This window comes from Eptatretus burgeri, chromosome 2 (assembly GCF_056783735.1).
Source record: "Eptatretus burgeri isolate ZD-2024b chromosome 2, Ebu_testis_v1, whole genome shotgun sequence".
NCBI lineage: Eukaryota > Metazoa > Chordata > Myxini > Myxiniformes > Myxinidae > Eptatretus > Eptatretus burgeri.
Genome location: NC_140962.1, coordinates 79,390,641 through 79,416,252, shown reverse-complemented (window position 1 = coordinate 79,416,252; position 25,612 = coordinate 79,390,641). Strand labels below are relative to the sequence as shown.

The following is a 25,612-nucleotide window of genomic DNA, read 5'->3' as shown; positions in this document are numbered from 1 at the left end:
GTGTCTATTGTCTTATCTAATATCCTATATAAACCCTTGAGCAACAATAAACTACCAGCAAATAAGCACAAGTATGTGGATAGCACTTGCCCAATGCCCAAAATGAAAGACTATAAAAGACTTTTCTTTTCAAAAGTTTAACTTGGCCAAACCATTTTCTGTTTTACATCAGTTCAAAACACAGCAGGTTGAAAATAGCCATGTTTATTGCAAACCATTTTTCTGAGAAGGCAAAAGTAGTGGAAGTGGATTGGGCAAGATTGTGAAAAGGACTTGCTCATTTTCTCTTCTGTAAATGAACATTAGATACCATTATTATGCAGGTGATCTTGTGTGATTGGCATGCAAGAAGCATCTTACCTTTTTGAATGGCAATATTGCAGAGCTAACACTCCATATACTCAATGCTTTAAATAAACTACAAACAGCATGTGAACGGAACGTGTGGATATAGCAAAGAGCAAGCTGACAGAAGATGAATGAAGATCATTTATTATTGAGAACTTTTAAAATAGCTCACAGAAAATATACTACAAGAGATTGTCTAACGTAAGGTTTACGTTGTAGAACATGTTGAGGAATACAGGAAATGAAGTGATCGTGCACAAGTAGGGCTTTCATATTCTCCAAACTGGTTTGGACACATCTCATGCCATCTGAAAATCCTATATCGTATGAATCTATATTGCTGGTCACTGTCCTTGTCGTGGCTGGTACTACCAATGCATATCCACAATCTGTGTTAATGACTGCTGCCATCTGGAATCTATCCTGTGGTTTGTGGCCTCTGTGGAGGAATGAAAAGCAGTATTTTTTTTTTTTGTGGTTCCAGGAAACCTTGCAGATGCTTCTAGAGTTGAGTTGAATGGCTCTGAGAATCAACGATGATAACTCACCTGATTAAGTCCTTGAGTATATTCTGTATCATTGGCAGAAACGTCTTAAAATCTTTATTCTGGGCCAATAATGTGAGAACACATCATGATCACTGTATTTACCATATGCTTCACATATTGTGCCATTAGATTTCTTACTTTAATGGTTGTTACAAATAATGAAGATATATCATTGGCAGAACCTCCTTTGATTCGATTAAGATGTTCATAATGAAGCTTCTAAAAATTTTAAATATCTGAGATAAGTCTGTGTTTTTTGCAAAGCTCAGGAAATTGTCGTGACGTTTGAGAGTATATATTTTGGCAAATCTTTATTTTGCTACTTGGCCTCTGAGAAAAATTAAGGAGATAGAAATATGATGACGACATGTGCAATGAGCTTGTGCTTCAGTCTTCATTCATGTTGAGATGTTCTTGAGCCGTTATTTTTTTGTGAGCTGTAATTAGTAGTGTACCATTCGTCATGCAGACACTGTGCCTAATTCCACAATACAATTGGTGAAACTGGAATAAATTTGAAACAAAAGTTAAATACACATAATAGAGCAGTTAGGCTTGAAGAGGTGTCACAGTCAGTCATAGCGCGTCGCTGCCTACAATCTGGCAACAAGTTTGATGACCTTGACTGGACCAGTGTTCGAGACATGACGTCCAACCAATGACACAGATTGATACTGGAAGCATGGAACGTCAAAAGCCGTGAAGTTGGTTAACTGGGGAGACTGTGGACATACCAACACAACACACAACTCTGATACAAATGGCAAAAATGGATGGTGCAAGCAACTGGACAAGGTGAGTAAAAACCAATGCTCAGTTCTTAAAATCACGCATTCACATGCACAACACCTAATGGTAACTCCACCAATCATGTAACCGACACGTTACCACATCCAACCCAGCCACGAACCCCGCCATGTTTGTGCCCCAGAAACACAAAACAACAAGCGCACACACAATACCAGATCACCAGTAACTACAAAAAAAAACATCAGCAAGAGCAGAGCAGACCATCGATGACATGATTTGACATTTATTGCTTAAGGTTTGGCAAAATAAAAACACCCCTCAAGTAACCTCATGAATCGGCACGTAACCCGAAATTAATGTTCACCTCGGGAATAAAAGAGGACACATGCTGAGATGCGGAGTATCTTGGCCTGAGGAATAGTCCGGGCACCCTGTGCTGAAAAAGGTGGTAACCCGAAACAAATTACAATAGTTTTCAAACCTGTTTTTGATGATTCCTAACGTACCTGGGACTATCCTATTAAAAATCTACCAAAATCTATTCAGTGGAACATTTTTTTTTTTGAGAAAACTTACCCCCACCCGTAAATTCAAAAATTTGAATGTCGAAAATGAAAAATAGCAAAAATGTGTTTCAGTCTTATAAACAATAGTTTAATATACAACAGGAGCATCAGATATTTGCACTGGAAGTTAAAAACATAATCTAAACCTACAGAAATACTTGATATGGGTCAGAATGATTCCACATTCGTAAAATTGGCGGTGACCAGGCTCCGTGGGCGGCTGGCCGTAGTACGTACCGGTAACAACATTTCACATATTGAAGTCTCACGTTTATAAAATTTATGTAACTTTAAATAGTACATTATATAACATAGTGTTGTACATCTGTATACATCAGGGTTAAACAATCACAATTGAAGCTGAACCTGTTGTGAAACATCGGGAGGCCACGGCCATCTAAAACTCAAATTAACGCTCAGTTGGGTCTTCCTCAGAGTCTGTGTCAGCCGACAGTGAAATGTTTGCACACACCCCACGACATTCACCACAGGCCATGGAACAATCCAATCCATTTTTTGGCAGATACATCTCAAACTGTAGCACCCTGTTTCACAATTACACCGGATCACTTTCAGTAACTTTTGTGGTGCTGGTGTATTGTCGGTCAAAATTGGGGCCAGTTTCCCTTCACTCACTTTCCAGCCCCATTGATCTGGAGGTACTTGGTCACCATGGCCGAACCACACTTGAACCTGTTGATACACTCTGAGGCTGTGATATTTTGCTGCAGTTGATGTTGGAGGCAGACTGCACGGCTGACTGCCTTTCCTGAGAACATATGTACCACTGTGTTGTCAGCATACACTACTTCCAACAGCTCCTGAAGGCCTGATCCACTCATCAGGTGGCCAATGGATCCCAGGAAGCTCATTTTTGTATGGAAGCCTTCCAAACGAACAACAGTTGGTTGCAGTTCATGAAGATTCTCTACCATTATGTGTGCCTTCCACCATAATGGTTGATCGAATGTCACCACTGGGTAAGCTTGGTACTGACTTGCATGGGAAGATATGAATTTTAATGTAGAATAAATGCAGGTGAGATCGTTTGGATCCAAATCAATCATGGGGAGAAACATGACCGACGACACACCAGGATGTTCTCCTTTGTGGATGAGCTGCATGAACCCAGACCACTGGGGTCTTGGGACTTTCAGCAGCAGCGATGACTTCCAAAGTAGATCTACATCTGCACATGGTTCTTTCACATTTGGGTTTGTTATCGGCTGGTAGAGGAGAGACTGGAGGCTATCTTTTTCTGAGAAGAAGTGCTGAACATTTATCCGTCCAACAGAAGCAATATCACCAGATGTGACTTTTACTCTTGGAATGGTTATTGATGATTTTGTCCCGTGTGTCACCATAGCAATAATTCCCATACCGTGGAACGTACCCTTGCCGTCAATACTTCTCACATTGTGGTCAACATTGTCAGCAGAATATTGTATAAAATTGTTTGCACTGAAGTTTTGAATCTCTGTGCCATGTGCAACTGAAGAACTTCTTTCATACTTCTTCCCTTCACTGTAAGAGCAGGAAAACCCATGGTGATATAAAGAATCCACCAAAAATTTTGATTGGAAGTGGTAGTGCATTTGCACACCCAAACCAATTTGTAATGGTGCCAGAAGGATATGAGGCCGCGTTGCCTGCATGATCGCTTGTACTATTAAAGCAATTTTGGTGCTTCGATCTTTTCCACAGAATATTGTGTTTAACAACTGCTGCAAGGATGGTGGCATGAACTCCAGTGCTGTTTCTGTTGATATTTCGGCGGCAGTGGGATAGGTGTTCCTGGTCTGATCAAGGTCTTTTATGTCCTGTTTTATGAACTTAGCTGCTGCTTCAATTATGTGGGTCTTCTCATCCTTTTTGTCTTGCATCGTTTGTCGATGAAAATGATGAAGGATGTTGGAAGCGGTGGTGTGAAATGTTGCTACATTTTGTTTGCCATTGATCTCTGTGATGGTTATTCTGTCACTGAAATGTTTTTTTAGTTCAGATTTCATATGTGGAAAGCTGTATGGCTCTATCTCAGTATCTTGGAGATATTCTTTCATCTTGTTTATCAAATCGTTGATGGTCACCTGCTCGTCATCATTGTTTTCAAGATACTCTACTACTGCTTGAAAAGCTTCGGATTTTTTCGAGTCCTTGGGTCTGCCACTTCCACTGATTTTCTTGCATTTTGCAGCTCTCTGCTCTATGGCTTGCTGAAAAACGATTGGCACTTGTTTCCCTGTTCTAAAGTTAACACTACAAATTTTGTGATATACTGCAACTGCAGCAGGCAGGTCTTGAACAAAAAGCACCCTCCCTCTTACAATGTCAGCCCATTCTCCCTTGAACTCAACACATGCCTTCAGTATTTTGTTCTGGAAATCCATTGTTCTAACAGGAATAAGTTTATGTTCTGATTTCTTGCCTTTGTATACATCTGGACAACCACACAATACACAATCCTCGTCATAACTGAATGTAGTTTCTTTCGATCTCAGTGTGTGCTGAAGATGATGATCCTGTTCACCAGAAAGTTAACGTATGTTGTGATACAGGATTGATCTCGGGTTGGTATAGTCACTTCTGCACTTCACATAGACAGACTGGCCAGCTGCGACTGTTATATCTTTGCCTCTGGCTTCGCTGGCTTTCAGGATACCATCACATCCCTTTTGTGTTAATGTAACAGTTCGCTCTCCACCTGACACTGTTTTTTGGCAAATTACAGTCATCCATCTTGATGTTTCACTTCAGACTTTCTGCAAAAAAAAATCATCAATAAATCATTACTAAACCGATCTCACACAGTGTAAAACTTGCAGAGCTACACATTTTAAAGAATCATTGTCATGGATATTTGTATGTAGATCATATTATAACATAAATAGGAGTACATTGGCCTATGTTGTGGTTTACATGACAACAATACAAGTACATCGGTATTCAGGTAAAAATCGATCCGCGTTTTTGGCCGGGACAGGGTTTGCACTCTACTGAACTCTTGTTGTTTGTATAAACTGGACTAATAGTGACATTTAATATGACTATATGATTCATCAATAACATTTATAACTCATTTTGAAAGCATTTGGATGTATTTCTGTTATTTTGTATTTTCACCCGATACAATTTCTGGAATTTAAGGGGGTACGGCTGAACTGTCTCCCTAAAAATATGTTCCACTATTTTTATTTTGGTAGATTTTCAATATGAATCTCCCAGATGTATTAGGACTTGGAAAAATAATGTCCGAAAACTATTGTAATTTGTTTCGGGTATATCCACAGGGTGCCTGGACGAGAAGCTCATTGGGAATCTGGCAAAATGTCACCTCAGACCGGGTCTGCTGTTGTTTTATTACTCTACTTTACCGTTCCCAAAGTTCACCCAAATGAGCTAAAATAGACGGAACAAACACATGGGAAGCAGATGGCTCGAACATTTTTTTCTTACCTTTTAAAGGGTTTACTTGAAAAGCAAAGTACAGGGAAGAGGGTCGACAAGACACTATCATAAACAGAACAAACCAAGCGAGTCAAAAGACACAAAGAGAAGAATGGGGATATGCAAACTTATATACAAGAAGGAGAAATAAATTGCAAAACCTTTGCAAATGGGCACCACAGATCACACTCGCATAACAAAACGGTAATGTAGGCGGGACTTCTCTTTGTCTACAATGCGCAGGGTAGATGCAGGACTCGATGCAGTCTGCAGTCTGTTTTAGAAACGAGGAGTGAGAGGAGAGGAGAAAGAAATGTTAATGGAAGGAAGGAAGGAAGATGGAAGGAAGATGCTTCCATTGCTGGAAGGAAGATGACTGAAGGACATCATTATGGCTTTAACAGCTCATCTCGACTTTGTGGGAGACAAGCTAAAGATAAAAGTTGCAGGAAATAGTCGATTTAGTGGGGGTGGTGCTATTCAGATCTTGAAAATATTAAATACTTTGGCCAGAATTCCTGGAAAAAAAAAATGAAGAGAATTTTTTTTTGGGAAATATGTTGTTTGCAGCAAAAATGAAATTGCAATTCAAACAAGTGCAGCACAATGCCACGAAAAGGGCCAAAAGCAGCACAAGAAGAAAAAGATCAATTCGTCAGAATGCAAGACAGAGGCGTCAACAAGAGATCTCCCATACTCTGCTGGTATATCACAATTCCCTTTTTGTTGTTTATCTTGTGCTGTTTGAGATGCCCAGAGAATTCCTTCAGGATCTTCTCGCAAAGACATTTTGCTGGATATGTGGATAGCTCATCAGTGAGGCATTCCATAAACCTGGAATTGAATATTGTCAATCAACAACTCAGCTCTCCTAATTTCAATGAGATTGTGGGTGATGTAGGATTTCAACAAAGCAAAAGCTATCTCATGTGCTGCTGTTATGGTACCCTTAACTATTTCATGAAATTGGGATTGTCTTTTCACCTTGTCAATGTATGGTGGTATTTCATCTCCTTGGCTTTCATGTCAATTCCTCCTAGTTTCGGCAGTGTTGTCGCATTGCGGAGCTTCAGTGAAATGTGTTCGGTGGCCCTTTTACGCCCTTCAGTTTCGCAACTGCCAAGGGTTTCCCGTTTTCCTTTGCCCAAGGATTTTGAGACATTTCCACAGATGTATGCAAGTGGAAAGATTCTGGTAGAACTAGTACTGGGACGGCCAGTGTCAGATCATAATAAATGCTGTTTTTGTAAATCACTTTCCTCTACACTTGTTCTCCTGATAGCTGTAAAGTCTTTTTCACACTCCTTGTGATATCCAATGGAGTCGTCATAAGCATCAGGAAGTTTCACGTCAAAGTACTTGGATATCTTGGTTTGACTTCTTCCAGTACATCAACAGATTTCACCTTGTTCAAAGTAGTATCATCGAATGGCTTTGGTTTGCCACCAAGAGCCTGCTTTATTCTTTCAAGGAGTAGAACACAGATAGTCTTTGTCTTACTTGGTACTGATGGTAACTCTCCTGGCTAATTTACAATCTGGAAAGAGAGAAAAAGCATGCCATGTAACCACCACCAAAACAATTACCATCAGCACTAAACAGAGACCACAATTACACAAGCAACAATGAATGTGCTAAAAGTACAAACATTCCTACAATGTGATGACGACACAGGTGAAAATTGGAAACAGTATGGAGATAAGAACGAGGAACAGCCATCTCCAAAAGATTGTCGATATTAATAATTATTAATTCAGTTTAGATGCATTCAGATAAAACTTTACTCGAGTAGTTTTGCTTAACCATTTTTGGGTACGAGTGATTTTGCACAAAGTACTTTTGAGTGTGCCACACTTTAAAGATAATTTGTGAAAAAGTATTCAAGTAGATATTTTTTTTCAGATTCTTGAGACATTTCTATCCTAGAAACAACCCTCAAACCTTTTGTCGGAAATAAAAGTCAAATAACAGTGCGTCAGCTCTTGCACGAACACGTTCAACTCGTACTGTTGACAGTACAAGTTGGTTGAGGAAGAAAGCATAACTCTCCAAAAGTGAAGTTAATTCCCTCATGGTATATACTTTATGTGATGGATGATGATCCATTAGAGATCTTTGCAAACAAGTGAGCTGAAAGTGAACGTTTCTTCAAGCACAGTGAGGGCCGCCGCACACAAGTCAACACAACGCAACAAGATTGTCGGCGACAGCTTAGTCAGCAACTGTTTTTCAGATGCATTGGCAACAATCGTAGAAGTTGAAAACGTTTTACGACGATTTATCGGTGACAGTCATGCAACATCGTGTAGTGTTTGGCAGTCTCCGACAATTGCCGACGTGGCACAATTGCCAACTTCAGCTTTCTGTAGCTTCTGGCCATAGTGTCGATGACAGATTCATATCTTCTGCAGCATAGAAACCTGTTCCTGCCTTTTGTTTCCTGTTTTTAACAAACCTTCATAAACAATTCAATAGTGCTATTCTCGGTACATTGTGTTCTAAAAACTTAAAATGACAGTCTCTGCCTTTGAATTGCGTTGGCGTATACCTCTCAGGGGTGTTTGTGTGTGTGTGTGTGTGTGTGTGTGTGTGTGTGTGTGTGTGTGTGTGTGTGTGTGTGTGTGTGTGTGTGTGCGTGCGTGAAGTTCCACAAGAAAGTTGTTGAACGCTCCCTGAGCCGGACTTCTCCGCCCTGAGCTTTACCCACTGGAGCTTCTTTTCCCCGGGATGCCCTTTGTGACATACCAGCACTTGTGCCAAAGAGGAAGTGCTCAGAACTTTCACCATTTTTATCCTCTCCTTCATTTCTTCCTCATCGCTGTTTTGTTTCATGAAAATAGTGTCGTCGACAGTTGCTTAGTGTGCGACAGTCTTCGACAAAACAAGATTGTGCAAGATTTGTCGCCAACAATGTTGTTGCGTTCAGTCGGCAAACATTGGCTGGTGCGCGGCGGCCCTTAAAGACTCATGAGTACAAAGTGGTCTCGATGGATGTGGAGCTTCCCGAAAACGTTTGTGAAGGAAAGGGACGAAGGGAGAATCAATGTCCAACTTTTCCAGTCTATACGGTAGAACATTATTTTACAACTCATTTTCCTTGAAAGTACATATTTTATTGATCCTTTTATAATATTAGAGTGCAGGTACTGAACAAAATTTGCAACAAAAGAAGACGTACTAATAATGAACATCATTTCAAAAATCTTCACTGCGAATACTCAAGTGCTGGCACAAATACAAAAGGTTATTGGATCGAGTTCGGAATAGTCCAACAATTATACTTTTTTATTTGTATTTTTCAAAGCACAAGTACAGTATATATAATATTGGAAATTAAAAAAAAATTCCCTTATAATCACATTTACCAATGTGTTTACATCAAAAACAAAAAAAGAAACCTTGGTGTTCCTTGACCTGTTCGGAATGTCTTCCATGAACCTTTTGAACACACCGAGTGTTCCTGTAGCTAAACTTTATACAGTGCTGCTTCATGCAGTGCTTTTCTATATAACACAGTATAACATATCCTATGTGAATCTAAACCAGATGCCAACTAGAACGGGACTCAATCGAGCACGTACCTCCGCCAGACTGAACAGTTTACGTTTTTCATCCCACTGAAAGACTGGATCTGCATCCAGGCATTAATCAAAATCGAATCAACTTGTTCTTATCACCTACCCAAATCATCCACCTAGTTTTGTTGTAATCCATCCACAACTTTTTGAGATATCCTGCGATATCTCGTTTTTGGTCGTAGCTTTCAATGGTGAAGTCATTTAAAAAAAATTTGAAATCCTTGTATTCAGACCTGGATCTTTACCTAAATTGAACCAATTTGTCTTTGTCACACACCCAATCTGTCCACGAAGTTTTGTCTGAATTTGCTCATAACTTTTTGAAATACCCTGCTCACAGACAGAAAAATATGAGTGAATACGCAAACGAAAAAAAATGAAAATTCTCGTTTCCGTGTCCTCACCAAAATCGAATCAATTCTTCGATGTCACACACAAAACCTGTTCACTAAGATTCGTCCGAATCCGTCCGTAATTTTTTGAGATATCATGCTACATATCATTTTTGGCCCAATCTCTCAATGGTGAAGAATCACTTTAAAAATTCTCGTATCTGGATCCGGATTCAGATCTTCACATAAAATCTAATCAATTCGTCCTCGTCACACCCCCAACATGCCCACAAAATTTAATCCGAATCCATCCATAACGTTTTGAGACATCCTGCACACAGTCAGACAAACACAGACAGACAGTGGTCCACCTTCGGTGGTGGAGGTAACTGTATAATGTTGACATATATATTTAGAAAACCCTTTCCCAAGCCAAAATCACCACCAATATAAAGCCCATGTGAACTTTTCACTTCAGGGTGCTTATAAACAGTACAAGGGAATATTAGACACACAATATCTCCTGGCATTTTGAGCCTAATTGGTTGCGATGACAATTTCCTTTACACTGATGCAAACTGACAGGTTGCAGCTCGTTGCACAATCGCCAGTGTGGTTTTGTTCGATGTGTTTTCAAAAATGCCTCACAAAACTCCATGGTGTGACCGATAACCTCGGCACCATGCTGCTTTTTACCTGCCCTTGTTTGGACACCCAGGAACGGCCTTCCTTCTATTTTCCATGTTTAGTGGTGCTCATTTGCATAATACCAAGTTCACCCCAGCGTTTTGGCCAAATTGACAGAAATTCCTGCCAAACATGCCCGAGGTACAAATTTCCAATCAAGAGCAGCTCTCCCACTCCTCATCCCTTCACCAGCACTGTTCCAAAGACCTATGAGCAAAAATGATGGTTGATGGAATTTGTTGGTTGGGGTTCATTTTTCATTATTTATTCTCAATAAATATTTTTTTTTTCTGCAGACTCCACCATTTCATCAAATGGATAGTTTCATCTCTCTCTTTTGTCTCCATTTGCAATGGCATTGAAACTGTAAACCTCGTGGTGAGAACAAGATTGAAACGTAGAGGCCTTTTCAAGCTACACCATTTTGCCCTTGGAATTCCGACAATGGTGTAGATTGTAGAAGCACGAAACTTTCTTTCGTTGGAATGAAGATTTACTGAGCAAACCCTAGATCCCCATGCATGGTTTTTAACGTGCGATGGGAAATGTAGAGTGGTTTGGCCTTGTGGGTCATTTGTCAAATGTGCATTATCTGCACAGCTGGCACGAGGTAAGCTCGCTTGTGTTAAAATGTCAGTCTGTGGGCGTTGGTAACATGTAACCGGTCATGCGCTGAATCTGCAATCACTATCGTCGTTCCAGATAATGGTGATAATGTAATGTGGTTGAGATTGTGTATAAATGGCATTGTTATTACAATCTGTGTTCCAGAGGCAAAAGGGAAATGGGGATATAAAATAAAAACGGATCTTTTTTTTCTGAATTTGTGCAGGCATTGATAATTATTTGGCGAAATTGTGAGTATTTCAATGTTGTCGAATTCTTTTGAAATCATTAATTCTTTTCTTTTGTTCAATCGCCCACACATCTTCCATTGTAGTTCACATAATGGTCTGCTGTATTTGGAATGGGATGTATGGGAAAGTGGCTTTTATTGGTTTGCATTGTCCCCCCTTGGGCATTCCTTCGCTCTTCCCATGCATGCATCATTGCATTCTGCAGTGCTCAAAAACAGACATGTGACGCAGGCACGATGAACGAACCAAAATAGCGATATACACTTTCTATTTGATCGTGGTGTAGATTAGTGGGGCGACTCAGCATAACAATTTTGCATTTTGTGAGGAAAGCACCAAATTTGGCACACTAGTAGCCTATCATATTATGAACAGATTTGGATATTGGGCAATCTCAAATTTAGCCGCTGATGGCCGTGGCAGCCATTTTCCACTGCCATCAAAAATTTTGAGATGGCCCAATATCCAAATCTGTTCATAATATGATAGGCTACTAGTGTGCCAAATTTAGTGCTTTCCTCACAAAATGCACAATTGTTATGCTATATATAGCTAAGTTGCCCCAATAGATGCTAAGGATATGGTACACAGTTAAGTTGGGGATTGAAGGAGGTAAATATTGAAGTCTATTTTGAGATACAAAATAACTGTTTTTTTCGTGAGTACAAAATTTGATTTAGCTCTTGTTTTCTGCTCGGTTTATGACTTTTTTTTTTCCGACATGACAGTTGATCCGTCAGTTCGTGGCTTGCGTTGTGCTCCAGAGGATGCACCTGGCTGCGATGGTCCGACTGACTATAGCTGCCGCCCTGTTGCAAGAAGTGCCGAGCGGTTTGTCCCTCTGCAATTACAATCACGATATTTATCCACGTGTGTTGATCAGCTGTGTACATAGCCATGAAATTGGAACCAGACCAGGTCCGACATTTTCAATAAAAAATAACAGAATACATTCGAATCAGGAAAAGAGCAAGCCATATGTCAGTTATTTAATATCTTAGCATTCGCATAGCAATTCACCTTGGATCAAACTCAGGTCGTCTCAAAATTCATGCACTCACAGTCTGGCAACTTATTTCTTGCAATCAGAAATCCAAAGAAAATGCTAAGCAGAGTTATTTGTCCTCAATTTTTGAAGTGCACTAACAAGCCAAACCTTTGAATAATAGTATGCTTTGCTTTTTAACTTTTAGCAAACAAAGACAATCTGGAAATTAAAGTACTTTCGTCCCATTAAAAAAAAATTTTTTTGTATGCACCGTCGAGGTTCGTACGAGAGCTAACACACAGAACGTACAACAAGGGGAGCAGGAGACAAGAGGGGAAGGAGAGGGATGGGGCGGGGTACACAAGGTAAACAAGATTGACACTACAGGGACTTTCAGGTCCTTACACAACAGGGACTTTCAGGAAGGAAAGCAGGGAATTTGAAGGAGGTGGGTTTGGGTTGGAATAAGGGGGGTAGAAAAGATCATGGTTTTGGAAGGGGGAAGATAAGAGATGGTGGTGAACAGCTGTTTTGAAGACCTGCAGGGAAGAATGGGATTGAAGAGAGTGTGGGAGTTTGTTCCAAAGGTGGGAAGAAAGATGAATGAAAGGAAGAGAGTGGAGATGTCCTTGGACATCACAGGAAGAGTGTCTGGTGAGCAGTCCAGGGTGCCAGACCATGTTGAAGGCACGTGATATGTCTCGGGAGATGGCTCTGATCTCGTGTCTGACATTGAGGACCTCCATCCGTTGTTGGGAAAGTAGGAGCAGAATGTCCAGGGAAGAGTGACCTGGTCTGAATCCAAATTGATAATGGGAAATAAAGCCATTCGAGAAGAGGAAGGATTTAATGTCTGAAGCGATGATGGATTCCATAACCTTGCTGATGATTGGGAGAAGCCTGTTTGGTCTGTAGTTGTAGGGATATGTTTTTGCAATTTTGCAGAGTCAAGCCCTTTACAACTCACTTTATGACCAAAGTTGGATGAAAGCTGTGAAGGCCAAAGTTGGACGATAGTTGACCGGCCAGCAATATTTCTGCTCGAACCAAGTCTAGCAAGCAGTAAGTGTTGAAGCAAGTATGTAAGCCCCTCCTTCACTCCCCCTCCCCTTCCATCAAATGGCATATCTACAGACTGCCCAAGATGAGATAGAATGTCATAACTCTGCAATTGCCTCTTAATGTCACGCACTTAATCACCATCTTACACTCTTGCACCTGCTGTGTACTCGAATGTGTGTCCTTCTCACCCAATAAATAGTTCTGCATTGCCTCAGCCCTGACACTGTGAGTAGCCCAGATGGCATCATTGCCCATGTTCTGAAACCCTGCTCTGCTGCTCTAGCTTCTCCTCCATTTACTAATTTCAACCTCCTTTGACTGCCTCCTTTGACTGCCTCCTTTGACTGCCTCCTTTGACTGCCTTTGACACTACCTGCTTTAAAGTCATCACTTCTGTCCGCAAGAAGGGTGAAAAAATCAATCCTGGAAACTGCAGAGCAGTCAGCCTCCTTCCTATTACAAGGAAAGTTGTGGAATCCATCATTGCTGCCAATGTCAAGTCTCCTGTTTTTGAACAGCTTGGTATATGACCATCAGTTTGGATTCCAGACTGAGCACTCAACTCTGCACTTGCTGCTCTCCTCAGTAACGGTTGCAGGCCCAAAATCCCAAACGAGGCAGGACCTCATCTCCTTTGACATATCTCAGGCATTCGACAGAGTCTGGCGTCTTGCTTTGCTTACCAAGTTCTCCATCTATGGTGTACAAGGCCACCTTCATTCCTGGATTTCTGACTTCCTTCACTCACAATGATAATCACAGACACGACTAGAAGGGTACTCGGTGTGCGTGCGTGCGTGTGCGCATGTGCATATGCACATGTACATGCAAGTTACTGTTGCCTGGCTATCTCTTCATTACGGTGAGTTACAGGAGGTGAACCCGAGACCTACCAGGTCTCTGTGTATGTGTCGTTGGTTGGTATCTATGTATTAGTGTTTTAAAATGTGGAATGGAGTCCTCCCACGGTGGACTCAAAGTATCCACCTTTATTTCGGTAAGGGGTCACGATTCATGGACCAAGCTGTGAAGTTTTCTGTTCTCAAAGTTTTGTGCCGAGGGCTCTCTTCAGGATCGTCGCTGAGCCCTGGAGAGCTTGCAACTGTAGTTCGTTTGTTGTAATATTCCAAGGGATGGTTTTTAATATCTCTTTGAAGTTCTTCGTCATCATTCCCATAGCTCCAACTATCATTGGCAGAACTTTGGCATTCTTCAACTTCCAGGATCTTTTCACTTCATTCTTGAGGTCTTGGTATTCGGTCATTTTTCTTGATTTCTCTATTGTTTAGTCCAAAATCACTGGTGTTAACACCTCAATTATCAATGCCTTCTTCTCTCTTTTTTGAAGCTAAGTATGATATCTGGTGGCAATGCTTTGTTTTTGATATTCACGCTCGATGGGATCATTAGGTCGTACGTGAGTGGTGCTTCCATGTTTTCAGTCCATGCTTTTGGTTCATTTTCCGACAAATTGTCTGGAACTGGGATAGCAAGGTTTTTGGAGATGTGCCAGCAGATTACTTCACAAACTCTGCTGTGTCGTCATGTGTACAGCTGTTCGAACATGAGTTTTTAATTTTCTTTATGTTCGGTCATGAAGCGAAACATATCACTCTCTTTGCTAACGCTAGCTCCACCCTTCACCTGTCTCTTCTTTTTTCCTCCTCCCCCCACCACCCACCCTCTCTGTCTGTCCCCTCCTTGCACCCCCCCCCTTGAATTTTTTTTTTGGTTTGCACGTACGGCCACGCACGTGCAGCCACGCACGTACGGCCACGCGAGAGCGAAGGAACGGCCTGTGTGGTTGTTGTTTCTGGCACGCGTTTTTTTATTTTTTCCATGAACGTACATACGGGCACGTACTAATATATATATATATATATATATATATATATATATATATATATATATATATATATATATATATATATATGTACATATCAACCATGAGAGGTGACCCAAGGTAAGCCCTTTGCTGTTTCAAACCCTTCCCAGAGCTCCTGCACAGCAATAACGACATTCACAAACAGTACATACATCATAAGAATCCCATGCTGCACACCCCTCAGCTGCCAGACCGGTTTCATCGCTTGGTGGCGAATATCAGCGACAGCACAGACAGAAATGCAAACCAACAATGCTCCCAAGCATTTCTGGAGTCAAGTAGTTGCTTCTTATATTTGGCCAGAAGAGGCTGGAAGGAGTCAATTTATTTATATTATCCTAGTAACCTGGGTTTAATTGATTAGGTAAGAGCTAATTAGTTCATCCCTCCATATATATATATATATATATAAATCAGATATATGATTTATATATGTATATATATATATATGATTTATATATATGCTTCAGATATATATATATATATATATATATATATATATATATATATATATATATATATATGATTTATATATATATATATATATATATATATATATACATAGACGAGTACATGCGTGGCCGTACGTGGAAAAAAAAAAAGGGGTGGAAAAAAAGAATTGTGATGTCATAGCACCGTGTCCTGTCATTGGTTTGGCAAATAAATGGCCATAACTTGGGAACCACTTGTCCGATTAATATCAAACCTTGAAAAGGCACATCCACAGGTCCCCATCAATATTCCTGGAAAGTTTCAATTAGATCGGACCAGCGGTGGTCGAGAAACAGCGGTCGCAGACAGACAGACACACATGCAGAGATTGCTGGAATTTTATATATATATATATATATATATATATATATATATATATATATATATATATATATATATATATATATATATATATATATATATATATATATATATATATATATATATATATATATATATATATATATATATATATATATGGAGCCTGGTGTTGGCTTCGTGGTTAGGTTGGCTGGCTTGCGATCCGAGGGTGCTGAGTTCGAGCCCCGTTGGCCACTGTATTAACACCAGGGGGTTGACTCAGCCTGTCATCCTTCCGAGGTCGGCGAAATGAGTACCAGTGTACTGGTCCAGGTGTATGCCCTGGTTATAATAGGTGTACCATATCTCTGTGTGTCGTAAGAGGCGACCAGGGTTGGTGTCAGGAAGGGCATCCGGCCATAAAACATTGCCTCAAGAAGGGAACCATGATTGCATGGAGCCCACAAAAAGCTAACCCCTGCTCAGCAGCGAAAAATGGCTGTAAAAAGGCTGTTTTTTTATTTTATATATATTTCTATATATGTATATGTATATGTATGTATATATATAAATATATATGTATATATATATATATATATATATATGTATATGATTTATATATATGTATTTATACATATATGATTTATACATATATGATTTATATATATATATATATATATATATATATGTTTCATTTCCATGCCTTCTTTTTCTTCTTCCTCTTCCTCTTCTTTCTTTTATTTTTCCTCTTCTTCTTCTTCTGCTCCCTCTTCTTCTTCTTCTTCTTCTTCTTCCTCTTCTTCCTCTTCTTCCTCTTCCTCCTCTTCCTCTTTTCTTCTTGAAAGAAACCCTGGGATCTTCAACGTCCACCAACTAATACCAGCACACCTGCTGCCCAGATTAACATCCATCCGAGCGATGGCGCACACACATTAATGAATCGCCTTGCTTGTGAAACACCGTGATGACAGTTTATAGTTGAGTCAGGATTCAATACTTTTTCAATTGTTATAAATAAAAAAACATTTTTGGATGCTCGATTTCATCATTCAAAAAAACAGATTTTAGAATCGAATGAGCAAACCATATTCTTGTACATCATGTGCACCATTCTCTTTGGAAATTGGCTGCGAGTATCATGATTGCTGGGAGTGGGGGTGGGGAATTTGAGGGGCGGGGTGAAGGTCTGGTTGTATTGCTGATGCTCCCTGTTGGTTGGAGCAGGAATTTTGAATTTGGCAAGGGTGCCAGGAATAGATTGTCATCTCTTCACTCATGACATGCTGGGATCTTCAGCATCCACAAACTAATGCTGGCAGATTGGACATCCAGTTTAACATTGATGTTAATGCTTCACCCCACATGTAAATTACCAGGGTGACAGTTTGTAGCTCGTTCTGGATTTGAGATCAGGATAGACAGGTCGGAGGTGAATGTGCCTACCTATAGGCTATCCTGCCAGCCCTTTTGTAACTATGTGGATGCAATTAGGTGATCTCATCAGCAATTTGGCTTTGCCAACACTAAAGGCCCAGTCACACCTTGAAGTTTTAGCCAGCAATGGCAACGTATAAAAATGTATGTAAAACGCTGGCTTACACTGACCTTTTGATGTTTTTTTTTTTAAAGATTCGGACGTATTCATAACAAGTTGGTTGTATACATAACATATTAGTAACGGACACAGAACATTTCGTTGTCGTATAGATAACTTATACCAACGAATGCTTAGCCTGCTGTCGGCGTTCACAACCTATGCCCAACGATAGTCTAACTTATGCATAGCGCTGCACGTATCGCCGACGATCACGTGGCGGAGCCTATTAAAAGGTTGCGACTCGACAATTAAAATCATAACCGCCGGAGAAATGGAAGTGTCAACATCGCAGTCCCACCTTGGCGATCTTGCCAGCGTATGCCGACCTCTGAAAAATGCGTCTAAAACGCTGGCGCACGTCGAATACGGTATGGGTCAGTTTGGCATACGTGAATAGAACGCTAGAGTACGCTTTCATATGTCGTAGTAAGTGGAGTACGTCTTGAAATTTTAAATGTGTTAAACATTTTACGACGTACTTGCCGTATGCCTCACACATTCCGCATGTGATGGGAATAAGTTGTACGCACGATATGCGATCGTTGACACACGTCGACAAAAGTTACTTGTAAGTTACCCATAAGTTGAAACACGTCAATGTAATGGTTAGCGTCAGTGTTCCAGACTCCCTGTTTTTATTTTTTTTCTTCGATATGACGGTGATGTTGACACTTCGATTTCTCGTGCGGTTATAATATAATACAGTATAATTAATAGGCTGCCACTCAACGATTTAAATCAAAACTGCACTAGAAATCGAAGTGTCAACATCACCATCATATTGAAGAAGAAAAAAACAAAACAGGGAGTCTGGAACACTGAGGCTAACCATTACCTTGACGTGTTTCGACTTATGAGTAACTTACAAGTAACGTGTGTCAACGATCGCATAACGTGCCTACAACACGTTACTCATAGGTTAGAAATAAGTTTCGGTACGCAAAACATTACCTCGACGTGTTTCGACTGAGGATTAACTTACAAGTAACTTGTGTCGACGTGTGTCAACAATCTCATAACGTGCCTACAACTTGTGGCAAGCGTAGCGTAACGTGTGAGTCATATGCTGGCATAAGTCGTAAAATTTCAAGCATGCTAAAATTTGAGGACAACCGCAACGTACAACGATGAAAGCCAGTGTACTACGACGTATGGCAGTGTTTTTCAGCGAGATCTTAATGTATACAAACTTACCCATAACGTATTCGACGTGCACCAGCGTTTTAGACAAATTTTTCAAAAATCGGCATAAGCTGGCTAAAACGTCAAGGTGTGACTGGGCCTTAATCTCGAGTAAAAAAAAACCCAACAAAACAAGCAGCTCATGGTGCCTCCATCGATGTGACCATAAAAGATTCGTTTGTATTATTACAAATATTGCTTTACAAAACGTGCACCAGACAGTATTACATCTGTTTCTTGATGTCAGCAAGAATGGCCGAGATCAATAACAAGGCAACAATTAACATTGACCAAGTGTTGGGCACAGCAGATTTTGGTGAGTTAATAGGCAATGGAAATTGCCTTTATAAAAGCTGAGTCTTTCTACCTGCACACTTCGGACTCGATGCGAAGCGTTTCGTCATAACTTTTAATGTCATGCCAGTTTATCCGCAATATGGCACGCTTGTTATTTCATATCTCATATTTCATATCTCATGATGAAAAAGGCAAGAATTAAGTTCGAATAGAAAAGCAGATAGTGCAAATCAGCATTGCTTAATCAGATTCCATTCCATGCGATGACACGACAAAACAAGGGTGTGCTTTCCTTCACGTTTTAGTGCATTCGCTCATGACTCCCTCACCCCAAGTGAAGTTTTTCTTCCCACTTTTCATTAAAACGAACAAAAAGCATGAGCAATCATTAAAGGTCATCAAGGAAACAGCTACCGACCTGTATACCTAATTGGTATGATGATGATTTCCCAAGACGTGTTAGGTCAAGTGTTAAACGTCTCATGTGAGGTATTAAAATGTGTTGCCAAGTCAGGACGTGTTCCTTTACTCATACAATATCAGGTCATTTCAGCTCATGACCATCTCTCACCACAACCACCTCACCCTGTACCACCTCAATGAGCTGTGTGGTGGTTGGAGTTGTTGAAATGCAGCTGGAATGATGAACTGGTGCTGCTACCGTCACTGAAAATGGTGAATTCAGGACCATAAGTGTGTGCCTGGTGAATATATATTTATTATAATTTCTAATTTTCAAAAATGGAAACTGTATTAATGGAGTGAACTTTTGTAATAAATATGGTAAGCTATCAAATTAAACCAATATATTACGACTACTATTTTAATGTCTTCAATTCATCCTACCTTGAAGAGTCAGCCGCAACGCCAGGGAGTTGGGAATTTTTTTTTTCTACAAGAGCAAGGCTCAGAGAAGAGCAAGGAGTCAGAGTTTGGTGCAAGTCTTAAGGCATTCCTGTTGAACCACCTGGCTCGGCCTAATGCTCGACCGGAGCTGGTTCGGAAAGGAATTTGCAATTTCTTCAGGATACCAGTGATAACTCACCCACTCTTCTCAAAAGAGACCGTGGGATCTTTAATCTCCACAAAACGAATGCCAGCAGACCGTTTCCAACGTAACAACCTCAAAATTGCATGGCGGCGATCCCCTTTTTGCGGATCATCAATCCGACAGTTTATGGTCAGGTCAATAATGGAACCCAGACTTGGCGGCTCAATGGCAAGTGCACTACCTTCCTCCATCCTGTTGGACAAATCGATACACAGTGATAGCAAGAAATGCTTTGTGCATAAAATTCTTCCTGGACTAAAGACACGAATAAGAAGAAAATTTGTAACGAGGCCCAAAAAAATTATAAAAATAAACTTGAACCAAGTTTCGAGAAATTACCACGATGGGTTTCTCCCCACTCGGGACAATGGATATGAGGCAGACAGAAATGTGCAAATTAATAATGATACCTTGAAATCATAGCTCCAGTTCAACATTGTGGAAGAAATTCAAACCAGTGATTAACTTTCAGTCATGGTGCCATTTTTTTTCTGGAGGATTTGAATGTTCGACCTCGATCCACTTGATGGTAAAGTTGAGGAAAAGCCCTGATTTGTTTGTATTTCGTTGGAGAATTATGAGCAGTTATTGACCTTTGACATTCCATTTGTGATGGTTCTTTTTTTTCCATGACACAATATTTATTAGGATTTTTTTTTGCAGGTAAATGTTTTTTTTTTTTTAATTTTGTTTTGGCAAATTGAACTTCTCACAGACTGTGATAAAATATATTGATACCGTCACATCAGCCGTGTCTCCGGTGATTGAAATGCATGATACTTCCCAGTTTTCTTCGACGGCTCCATGCCATTGAGGGTCTATCCCTTCATCCACCTTCAGTCGTTTGAGTAGCATCCTCCAATGGTGAAGGTTGTGCCTATGGTAGATTAATTTTTTTAATCCCATTTTAAGGCATGAAATTTGCCTTCCATGCATCCACCCTCTGTACATAAACAAGGAACGTTGGCAACATGGTATTCGGGAGGTGCTGGAAATTCCCACGACACAGGGCAACAAGACCCGGACACGATAAAACCAGATGTAGACGTGCCATCACAGATGCTCAGGCCGTTCAATGGTGTAAGGTTTTCAGATTTCAGACTGGTTTGTATTTTGGCAATGTTTTGGTTTATTCTAGCATTCAAAATCCATCTTGTTTATATAAAAAGTTATGTGATGTACTTAGAAGGGTTACAACACATTTCTGTTAATTTTATTAGTTACAATTATTAAGTGCTCAAATATGTGTGATATCGACAAGATCAATGAATTTGGAAAGGGGATTGGGGCGGGCATGGTCACCATGCAGATCTTTCATTATTGGGTCACATCAGCATGATTAATCCAATATTAGGATACATCAAGATGGTTAATTTCAAAATCAAACCGAAAACCATTTTACATAACAGCTGAGACATCACAATCATGGTGTGGTCCCGTAGCCTGGTGTTGGCTTATCGGTTAAGGTGGCTGGCTTAAGATCTTAGTGTTTTGAGTTCAAGCCCCCACCGTTGAATTAACACCAAGCAGGTTGACTCATTTTGTCATCCTTCCAAGGTCGGTGAAATGTGTACCAGCATGCTTGTGACAGGGGGCACTGCATCAGTGGCACAGCTGCACCCCAGAAAATGATGCAGCCAAGCAATCACAGGCTAAATAAGTGTGGTTCCTAATACGTCATCTTTGTGAGAACTTTGATCAGGTGACAAACAAAATAGTCTAATTGACGGTTTTGTTACAGGAAAAGACTGTCCCAGATCTCGGGGGGAAATCATCATTGGAACAAATTCAGCCTGTTGGGGTCTTTGTTCTTCAATTCCTGAAATCGCTGCACAAAGTGAGTTTGAACAATGCCATATCATCCTGACATTGCCATCAGGGGGAGAGAGAGGAAAGGTGGGAAAATCCCCATTAATCTGACACGTTCGATCCGTATTTGAAGGATATTATGTTGATTTTTTTTTTCATTGGTTGAAATTCATTTCATTTCATTTCATTTCATTGACCAAATTTTCATTGGTCTTCACAGCCTTGTTTGCATACCTGCCTGCTGTACTGCTCGAGCATTAGCTTGCCTTTCACCAAGCCCAGATGTGCTTGGAGCCAGTGTGGGGATTATATGTCCATTAATATTTCCATATGATACTACTATTCTAATTATTGTTGTAAATATTATTAGTATTAATTAATATATGCTTTGTTACAATGTTATTGTTTTTGTTATTTATTTTGTAATTAGAATGCCATGCCATGGTAAAAGGATGTATTAAGCTGCTTTACATATCTCAGCATGGCGCGCATTTAAAACATAGGAATTCTAACGGATTTTTTTGTTGCTAATTAGCCTAATCAACTCAGGAGGTCATGATGATCATTATGGTGTGCATCAGAACACTCCAGTGGAACTCCACAAAAAACATGACGCACACGCACACGCACGCACACATACACACATACACATACACACATACACACATACACAAACATACATACACACATGTCATCCATTTATAGTAGTCTTTCAGGGTCTACAGGGTCTTGTGCGTCATCTGGGTCTTTGAGGTCCTCTGGGCCTTTTTGGTCCTTGGGGTCTTATGGCTATTTGGAGTCTTTTGGATATTTTGTTTTTTTTGGGGGTCCTCTGTTGTTCTCTCCCTCTTCAACAAGGAATTATTTTAGCCTTTACACGGCTGAAAGGGCTTCGGACTGATATGGAGCCATTTCTTTGTCATATTATTGAGCAAACTCTCATATTTTATCAAAGTATCATGTTTATTTTTTTTCTTCCCCGCTCTCCTGTACATGCTGTATGATTGCAACAGGGGGTTAAACTTCTGTACTTCTTTTTTGGTCCTGATAGTTATGTTATATTCATCTTCATGACACACTGATGTAGTACGTGGATATCCTTTCAAATGTATTTCTCAGAAGCACTTATCCCACAGAAAGAAATTTAATGCATGCAAATTTTTTTAAACATGAAAAATATATTCATTATTGTCTAAGGACCGGGAGAAAAGATAACCATACTCTCAATAGTGATTAACTGCACACCTTTTGAAAAAATCTGGGAAGGGGGGGGGGTGGATTTTGTAATCGTCTGTCTCTCTGTCTCTCTGTCTCTCTGTCTCTCTGTCTCTCTGTCTCTCTGTCTCTCTGTCTCTCTGTCCGTCCATTATGCTATCTTCTCTTAAACGACGGTTGGGCAGAAATTCACAAAACTTGGTAGTTATAATCACCACATGGCAATAACATGTGAGAGCAGTATAATTTTGCCCCCCCCCCCCGGGGTGGGGTCACAAGGAGTAATGACAAAAAATACAATTACGGGCACATTTTTCAACATTTCATCATGAAACTTTGTATATGCAATCAGCATTGTGAAACACATGAAATATGTAACAATGCCTTGGATTTGACCCCCAGTTCATTCCTCAAGGGGGTGGCCACTTGGGGTCACAGGGGTCAAGATGGGAAAAAAAAATTCAACTCAAAATTTGATATTGGGTAATTTCTGGTGGAACTTTTCGCCATCTTTCAACTTTGCTTTATTGGGATTTGCATTGGGATTTGCGATGGTGTGCCATCGACTTTGCTCGAGTTGTTCATTAAAATAATAAGGATAGTATTCCTACAGTGTTTTTGGCAATCATGCTGTAATACGAAGAACGTTTTTTGAAATGAACACATATTGTTATTAATTATAATTACATATCTGCACATCGATGCAACATTAAATAGGTGTTAATAACCTGAGAATGAGAAAAATAGTTTTCCCACGAATGTTATACTTTCAAACACCAATTGAATGGGTATATCCAAAATAAATGTGATGAATGATATATTGTAACAACTAGATGTGCTCATTTCAAAAAGCATTATTGCTAACATTGCAGCACTGACCAAATGACTTATTGCAGCTTTTTCAGCTTGATGCAAGGAGGTGGTTTTCACCGTATTAAAAAAAATAAAAAATAATGACAGGGTTTTTGATGTGGTGCCCCCTGCTGATGCTGCAGCAAAATGACTGCTTCATGAAATGATAGCACAATCCTGTCAGTCTGGATGGAAAGGATAATTGAGCTTGGTTGGAATGAGGATGGATGACCTTCATTGAAGGTCAGGTGTTGTGGGATATTTTATGAGAAAAATATAAAGCCAGGCAAGATCCAAATCCAAAAACTGCACCGAACAGGACATCACCATGGACGAAGTGCTCAAGAATACATGAATATTATTCGAACAAAGGAAACAAGGATGCAACAATGCAAATCCTCATCGAGGACATGGCCCCAACCCCACACATTAAAAATAGGATGTGCAGATTTTACATTAAACTTACGAACTAAATAAATATGGAGGTAATGGAGATGGTAAAGTGTATATAAAGAAAATAATTCAAGGTTGTATGTCGATAGCAGTGATATTATAGTGTATATAAATAGAGATCATTTGAGGTGATATGTTCCCATCGTGTGCTGCCTTTTTGGCTTCTGGTTGCATCATTGGTTCGGAGCATGGCTATGCCTCTGATGCAGTGCCCCTATTACCAGTATACTGGTGCTCATTTCGCCAATCTCGGAAGGATGGCATGCTGAGTCAACCCCCTGGTGTTAATTCAGTGGAAAACAGGCTCGAACTCCGGACCCTAGGATCCCAAGCCACCACCCTAACTACTAAGCCAACACCAGGCTTGGTGATATGTTGATAGTGGAGATGATAGTGTCTATAAATAAATAAATAATGTAAAGTTGTGTATTAATAACTCAATGTGTTTTGTGTGTAGTACAATAGTAAAAATGAATATAAATAAATAAACAATTCAAAGTGGTACGGAGGTAGTAGAATGGTAAAGGGTATATAAATATTTCAAAATGGAATGTAGGAAGGAAAATGGTAAAGGTATATATACTGAAATGCAAAAGAAACTTACCACTTGTTTGAAATGTAATAAAATTGTAACAGTTCAAAATAAAACAAACCAACAATTGCTAATTGAAACATTGGCATTTTATTGATGACATGTCAAGTTTTTGATCAAGATACACCATCTCATAAGTTTGTTCTACAGTACAGAACAGCACAGGGTGCAATGTCAGTCCCCTTTCAATAGCGTGTTTGGCCACCATTGTTTTGGATACAGGCAGTGCATCGTCGGCGCATACTGCCTACCAGTCTTTGGATGGATTGCTGCTGGATTCTGTCCCACTCATTCCTCAATGTCTGAAGCCATCTGACTTAGGACCATCTGCCTGTCCTGCCTTGCAGTGGTGACTCTTGGCCTCCCTGATCGAGGTCTGTCATCTGCAGAGTTGTGGAGGATGTGTCTGTCCACCAGGGCCGATATCATCTGGTGTGAACAGCCAAGGCGACGTGCCACCTCACGGTAGCTCAATCCACCTTGCAGTATGCCCAAGGCACACTGCCGTTGATCCCTTGACAATCGTGTCATGTTGATTGAAATGCCCATTTTGCACTGGCCTTTTTAAAGCCAATATCAAGACATCACGTGCAGCTCATTAAAATCATCCCGTACCCCTTGGCTAATCACTGATAGTCAAAATGGCTGTTCAACAGCTGTGCTATTAAGTGACCATTGAAGGTTCAAGTGACAATCCGTGACTGTTTTGTCTGACAGTGAGGACACT

The 25,612-nt window shown here is 40.2% G+C and overlaps 1 protein-coding gene across 5 annotated transcripts in view; it reads left to right on the top strand.

Moving 5' to 3' along the window:
* The window catches only part of LOC147032393 (zinc finger protein 385D-like), a 722,012-nt gene that overhangs the window by 49,182 nt on the left and 647,218 nt on the right, over positions 1–25,612 (top strand). For 4 of the 5 annotated variants that reach the window (XM_085869976.1, XM_085869977.1, XM_085869975.1 and 1 more), the window contains exon 3: positions 21,706–21,801. The exons of the other annotated variant lie outside the window; for it this stretch is intronic. The gene's annotated coding sequence lies outside the window, so the exon portion shown is untranslated. The remainder of the gene's footprint in view (positions 1–21,705; positions 21,802–25,612) is intronic. 5 annotated transcript variants of the gene reach the window in all.